Source organism: Haliotis rubra, unplaced genomic scaffold (assembly GCF_003918875.1).
Source record: "Haliotis rubra isolate DU_JTF1 unplaced genomic scaffold, ASM391887v1 Scf288, whole genome shotgun sequence".
In the NCBI taxonomy this organism is placed as follows: Eukaryota; Metazoa; Mollusca; class Gastropoda; order Lepetellida; family Haliotidae; genus Haliotis; species Haliotis rubra.
The window spans coordinates 335168-343901 of NW_025766955.1; positions in this window are offsets into that span (position 1 = coordinate 335168).

The window sequence follows — 8734 nt, forward strand, 5'->3', positions numbered from 1 at the left end:
TAGCAATATTCCAGCTATATGGCAGCGGTCTGTAAATAATCGAGTCTGGACCAGACAATCCAGTGATAAACAGCATGAGCATCAATCTGCGCAATTGGGAACCAAGTCAGCGAGCCTGACCACCCGATCCCGTTAGTCGCCTCGTACGACAAGCATGGGTTACTGAGGATCAATTTTCTAACCCGGGCCTTCACGGGTAATACAATGTTTGTGGATAATACAATATTTGAGGATAATACAATATTTGAGGATAATACAATGTTTGTGGATAATACAATATTTGAGGATAATACAATGGTTGTTTTAACATAATACCATGTTTGAGGATAATGCTGTGTTTGAGGATAATGCTGTGTTTGAGGATAATACAATATTTGATGATAATGGAATGTTTGATGATAATACAATGTTTGTGGATAATGCAATGTTTGAGGATAATACAATATTTGATGATAATACAATATTTGATGATAATACAATGTTTGATGATAAATGCAACGTTTGAGGATAATGCAATGTTTGAGGATAATACAATATTTGAGGATAATACAATGGTTTATGATAATACAATGTTTGAGGATAATGCAGTGTTTGATGATAATGCAATGTTTGATGATAAATGCAATGTTTGAGGATAATGCAATATTTGATGATAATGGAATGTTTGATGATAATACAATGGTTGTTGATAATGGAATGTTTGAGGATGATACAATATTTGATGATAATGATATTTCAACAATAAAAAAAACAATATTTGATGATAATACAATATTTGATGATAATGGAATGTTTGATGATAATACAATGTTTGTGGATAATGCAATGTTTGAGGATAGTACAATATTTGATGATAATACAATATTTGATGATAATACAATATTTGATGATAATGCAATGTTTGTGGATAATGCAATGTTTGAGGATAATACAATATTTGATGATAATACAATATTTGATGATAATACAATGTTTGTGGATAATACACTGTTTGAGGATAATGCAATGTTTGAGGATAATGCAATGTTTGAGGATAATACAATATTTGATGATAATACAATATTTGATGATAATACAATGTTTGATGATAATACAATGTTTGATGATAATACAATGGTTTATGATAATACAATGTTTGAGGATAATGCAGTGTTTGATGATAATGCAATGTTTGATGATAAATGCAATGTTTGAGGATAATGCAATATTTGATGATAATGGAATGTTTGAGGATAATACAATGGTTGATGATAATGGAATGTTTGAGGATGATACAATATTTGATGATAATGATATTTCAACAATAAAAAAAACAATATTTGATGATAATACAATGTTTGTGGATAATGCAATATTTGATGATAATACAATGTTTGATGATAATGCAATGTTTGAGGATAATGCAATGTTTGAGGATAATACAATATTTGATGATAATACAATATTTGATGATAATACAATGTTTGATGATAAATGCAACGTTTGAGGATAATGCAATGTTTGTGGATAATACAATATTTGAGGATAATACAATGGTTTATGATAATACAATGTTTGAGGATAATGCAGTGTTTGATGATAATGCAATGTTTGATGATAAATGCAATGTTTGAGGATAATGCAACGTTTGTGGATAATACAATATTTGATGATAAGTGCAATGTTTGAGGATAATGCAATGTTTGAGGATAATACAATATTTGATGATAATGGAATGTTTGATGATAATACAATGGTTGATGATAATGGAATGTTTGAGGATGATACAATATTTGATGATAATGATATTTCAACAATAAAAAAAACAATATTTGATGATAATACAATATTTGATGATAATGCAATGTTTGATGATAATACAATGTTTGTGGATAATGCAATGTTTGAGGATAATACAATATTTGATGATAATGCAATATTTGATGATAATGCAATGTTTGAGGATAATGCAACGTTTGTGGATAATACAATATTTGATGATAAGTGCAATGTTTGAGGATAATGCAATGTTTGAGGATAATACAATATTTTAAGATAATGGAATATTTGATGATAATACAATGGTTGATGATAATGGAATGTTTGAGGATGATACAATATTTGATGATAATGATATTTCAACAATAATGAAAAACAATATTTGATGATAATGGAATATTTGATGATAATACAATGTTTGTGGATAATGCAATGTTTGAGGATAATACAATATTTGATGATAATACAATATTTGATGATAATACAATGTTTGTGGATAATGCAAGTGTTTGAGGATAATGGTTTATGATAATACAATGTTTGAGGATGATAATACAATATTTGATGATTATACAATATTTGATGATAATACAATGTTTGATGATAAATGCAACGTTTGAGGATAATGCAATGTTTGTGGATAATACAATATTTGGATGTTTGGATAATACAATGGTTTATGATAATACAATGTTTGAGGATAATGCAGTGTTTGATGATAATGCAATGTTTGATGATAAATGCAATGTTTGAGGATAATGCAACGTTTGTGGATAATACAATATTTGATGATAATGGAATGTTTGATGATAATTCAATGTTTGAGGATAATACAATATTTGATGATAATACAATGTTTGAGGATAATGCAATGTTTGAGGATAATACAATATTTTAAGATAATGGAATATTTGATGATAATACAATGGTTGATGATAATGGAATGTTTGAGGATGATACAATATTTGATGATAATGATATTTCAACAATAAAAAAAACAATATTTGATGATAATACAATATTTGATGATAATGCAATGTTTGTGGATAATGCAATGTTTGAGGATAATACAATATTTGATGATAATACAATATTTGATGATAATACACTGTTTGTGGATAATGCAGTGTTTGAGGATAATGCAATGTTTGAGGATAATACAATATTTGATGATTATACAATATTTGATGATAATACAATGTTTGATGATAAATGCAACGTTTGAGGATAATGCAATGTTTGTGGATAATACAATATTTGAGGATAATACAATGGTTTATGATGATACAATGTTTGAGGATAATGCAGTGTTTGATGATAATGCAATGTTTGATGATAAATGCAATGTTTGAGGATAATGCAACGTTTGTGGATAATACAATATTTGATGATAATGGAATGTTTGATGATAATTCAATGTTTGAGGATAATACAATATTTGATGATAATACAATGTTTGATGATAATGCAATGTTTGAGGATAATACAATATTTGATGATAATTCAATGTTTGATGATAATTCAATGTTTGAGGATAATACAATGTTTGATGATAATACAATGTTTGATGATAATACAATGGTTTATGATAATACAATGTTTGAGGATAATACAATATTTGATGATAAGTGCAATGTTTGATGATAATGCAACGTTTGAGGATAATACAATATTTGATGATAATGCAATGTTTGATGATAATACAATGGTTGATGATAATGGAATGTTTGAGGATGATACAATATTTGATGATAATGATATTTCAACAATAAAAAAACCGTCAGTTTGTTCCTTGTTTATAAGAAATCATATTCGGAGGCGATGAAATATGTTCTCACATTCTCCACTCTCGAGTCTATCTACATGGCATGGTGCTGCACACTGAACAGTTCATGTCTATTGTCTACGGATGTATATCAATGACTACTCAAAGCCACAGGCAGCGTGGGTTGTAGTGACTACTGATCCATTGTCCGAGCTGATAATGTAAGCGCTTTCAGCATACACCTTGTATGGGAATGTTGGGGCAACATGTGTAGTAATATTAGTATTAGGTAGTGGTAAACTTAACAAATATCATATTTGGAAATACACTTTCTTAGTGAATGGCTCCCAGGGTATAGCTGAGCGGTTTCGATCGCAGATTTCGTGTTGGCGATTTGGTGCCTCTCTAAGAGTGTTGGTTAGAATCAACCCCCAAAGTGCTAGAATTTGTACTGAGCAAGGACAGTGTAATAACACTTATAACATTTGATATAAATCCGTAGACAATAGACATATCAGTAAACTGATGTTATAAATCCGTAGATAATAGACATATCAGGGTTAACTGATGTTATAAATCCGTAGACAATAGACATATCAGTAAACTGATGTTATAAATCCGTAGACAATAGACATATCAGTAAACTGATGTTATAAATCCGTAGACAATAGACATATCAGTAAACTGATGTTTGACGTGGGTATTCCAGCTACATGGTGGCGGGCTGTAAACAAGACATTTGGACATGGAAAACAGATATTGAAAGTATGAGTAACGATTTTAGATTTTAATACAACGCTACACGACCAATCAGATCCACTCTGTGACCCCATAGCGAGTGAGTGCCTGTGGACAGTGGGTTCCCTACAGCCTCGTCTTCTCTATAGGGTATGAATACACAGTGTCATTTAGAAAGTGGTCATATGTAACACGTTGTATTTGGGATTACACTTTCTCAGTAAAGTACAGACTCTAGTTCTTTTGTTGGGTTGAGTCCAATCCGTGATTCGAACCTACACCCTGAGAGTCAGGCACCTAATCGCCAGCACACAAAGTCAGCCGTCTAGCCCACTCAGCCACCGGGGCTTCCAAAAAAGTGGAAGTCGGACAGACTTTGTGTACCCTTCTGATAAGTAGATTGGACTCAACCCAACATATGCGTTTATTAGTGTTTATTATTATTTTAAAAAAAAATAATTTCAGCCTGTCCACACAGTGCTTTACACGGCGCCTTGATCACAATGACGTAGAAGGTCATCTCATGGCGGTCAGAGAGTCATCCATAACAGACATGACGCACTGACAATTTGTCTAGTGCTAGTTAGGGACCGTTCATAAGTTATGGCTTGGAGGGTTGATGATGATTGTTATGGAGAAGCATGTACAATGTGAATGACACACACACACCCTCTAAAATTTATGTACAAAGTAAGTGGGATTGGGTGAAATATGACGGTGCCGAGTCAAGTGGATACTGGAGGCGGTTAATGACTCCAAGGCATTTTAGCCATGGCGACAACAGACGTGTGCAGTTTTCTGAATGAACCACACACCTATGAATTCTCCTCCATGTTTAACCTTGACCTTCTCACTCAATTGTCTCAATATCAGATGTAGTCAACCGATATGATATTCATTGGATCTGGGAAAACCGAACCAGCTGATGGAACCGACCCAGTCTTGTTGTGTAACACAGCGCGTTTTCTATATTGAGAAACAATGGTTTTATTAAGGAGGTACAGTTGGCTCTGTCTCTGGCTCTCACCTGGGCCCCCTCTGCTGTGTGCTGGTGGTGTTGCTTGGTCTGCCTCTTTGGTCTGCCTCTGTCGGCATCCGGCTACAGCATCTGGTCGGGGATAATGCTCGTATAGTCTCTGGCCATCCACCTTGACGGTGACGGTGACTATATTAACTATAATACAGCATATCTGTACATATGCTTCAGTAAGCAAAATAATCACAGTTACTCCTCGGGACAAGCGTGACTACAGTCATGGTAGACTGACCCCTGTGTAACACTCGCCCCCTACCAATTAGAAATATCCCGAGGAGATTTCTCCTAACCAATTAACTGACTATATACAGTACACTCAGTAACATATCGTCAGGCTTATGGTTATACATCTTTACACACTCATCAGTTAATAACAAACATTATTACAATTATACATTTGACTATTTGAGTTATACAGCTGGAAAATTCTCTCCACATTCAAATGATTGAATGAGTGTCTTGTATTCGAGAGGACCTATTTCCACCCTTATCTCGATTAGTCCCTTGATGTTCTCCTGTACACAGGGCAAACCACTTCTCACATTGCTTACCCGGATGTGGCTGTCGCCACCTGGTGTCCCCTGACCACTTCCCTGGTTCTCTCTCCGTCCCGACTTTTTGGCGCAGAGCCAATGTTGCGTCTGTGGGCAGAAACCTCTTGCTCCGAATGCATCGATGCCATCTCGTAACTGGGAGTGTCCCTGGCCCCTCTCCAACCTCTCCCCTCCGGGTTAACCATTTTTTGAACTTTCTATGATCTGACACTATTCCTACGATACTTAATACGATCGATATTGCCAATATGACATAAGGCCATTTTGGTTTCTGACCCTCTTTGACTTCATTCTACATACACTTCTGTTCGTTAAAGGTCACATGCAACGTAAAACACAACTTTGCAGATTCTGATACCTTTCGGTATGGACTAACCGAAACAAAGCGTGAAAAATGCAAATTCAACTTATAAAGTTGAAAAATAACGCGATGAAATAAACCGCACGAAATCGGAGTTCAAACGTTTCACTAATTTTCCCCCGACTTTTCCGGGGAAAACTGGTTTCAACAGCTGGGCTGCGCTCATAAGCACGTGCGCAGTGAAATAGGTTCGCGCAGCTTGGAAGCGGGTTGTCCGGTGAATACTCGGTGAAGGCTTTGGTGTGAGCTATTTTTCTAATGTTTTGTTGATATCTCACAGGCGCGAGCTTTTTATATGTTATGACAGTAAATTAACTGTTTATATAATTTCATTTGTCTATTTCACCACACGTTATTCTTACCGAGTCACTTTCTCAGTTCGATACTTAAAAGCAACGTCACTATTTAGCGTTGACAGAATTTCTAACTGTGATATAGATATGTCGTTGTCACAGACAAAACTCAATGTCTTGTTTTATTGACACCTGTGTGTCTGCCTGCCTGTCTGCTAATGACAATATTCAATACACAGCTGCTGTCACTGACCACATGCAATTTGAACTTAACACCAATCAGGCTATACACCATAAACCATTGATTTATGGCCCGAGTTCGGTCTCTGTCACATTATGTAATTACACAGACAGGCAGGTGTGATACTTGAACACATGACATGTTATGATGTCTGTTGATTGTCTGTTGATACAAAAAAGGAGCATGTATTTACAAAACCCAACATCTCTATATATACACACACAATGACCCGTGAGGGCATCTGCAAATGAACCAGCCGTTACACTTGAGTGCACACCCACCCGCTCTGACTGGGTTCGGTATCCCGGCTGCTTCGTTTCTTGGGAAGTAAACCCAAGTACACAATATTGCACTTTTGATTTGCGATTGTACGCTTATAATTTTGTTTATATGTTTTTTCATAACCAGCAATGTATATTATATGTCATGAAGAAGTGATAATTGTGTTTTAATTATGTTTTGATTTTTTGGTTGCATGTGACCTTTAAGCAACAGGTATTGTTTTCAGGTTTTTAACTGGCCTGGTAATTTTGTTAGATTCGTCTTACTGGGGATGGAATGAGCAGGTTCCCGCCATTTAGACTTGGAGCACACTGATTTATGTGCTCATAGTGATGTTTGTACATTTTAGGCCAGTACTACTTAGCTTGATGGAGTCATATGTGTTATCTATGCCCAGGTGTCCATTGTCGTCATGGTATTGGTTAACTACAAGACTCTGTAGTTGTTAGGAACCCTCAGGCGTGTCCTCTTGGGGTCATTGGGGTACACTATGTTGGGCATGATAATCATCCTTTCTGTTCTACTTTGCCTGCCCACCCCATTTTGTGGGGTTCATTCCGTCTGTCATTGTGGGGTTCATTCCGTCTGTCATTGTGGGGTTCATTCTGTCTGTCATCGTGGGGTTCATTCCGTCTGTCATTGTGGGGTTCATTCCGTCTGTCATGTCCTTCAGTAGTACAGCGTTAGCACATACCCTCGGGTGAATGACAGACACTTCCGCTCTCGATCAGCCAAAGCCCTATACCCACGTTTACCTACTGATGTCACACATACCCTCGGGTGAATGACAGACACTTCCGCTCTCGATCAGCCAAAGCCCTATACCCACGTTTACCTACTGATGTCACACATACCCTCGGGTGAATGACAGACACTTCCGCTCTCGATCAGCCAAAGCCCTATACCCACGTTTACCTACTGATGTCACACATACCCTCGGGTGAATGACAGACACTTCCGCTCTCGATCAGCCAAAGCCCTATACCCACGTTTACCTACTGATGTCACACATACCCTCGGGTGAATGACAGACACTTCCGCTCTCGATCAGCCAAAGCCCTATACCCACGTTTACCTACAGATGTCACACATACCCTCGGGTGAATGACAGACACTTCCGCTTCTCGATCAGCCAAAGCCCTATACCCACGTTTACCTACAGATGTCACACATACCCTCGGGTGAATGACAGACACTTCCGCTCTCGATCAGCCAAAGCCCTATACCCACGTTTACCTACTGATGTCACACATACCCTCGGGTGAATGACAGACACTTCCGCTCTCGATCAGCCAAAGCCCTATACCCACGTTTACCTACTGATGTCACACATACCCTCGGGTGAATGACAGACACTTTTATTTTCCCATAACAATAATATATATAATTTATAATCACTTTCCTTAATGCTGAATGCATGGGTAATGCCTATTCTGGTCTATCCCGTGAAGATACGGGTTAGAATTGGTATTCAGTAACCCATACTTGTAAGAGGCGACTAACGGGATCGGGTGGTCAGAATCGCTGACTTGGTTAACACATGTCATCGTATCCCAATTGCGGAGATCGATGATCATGCTGATGATCACCAGATTGCCATTATTTACAGACTGCCGCCTTATAGCGGTGATATTGCTGAGTGCGGCGTTAAACAACAAAACCAACCAACTTTCTGGTCTCATCTTTGATAATCTTCAAACTGTAAG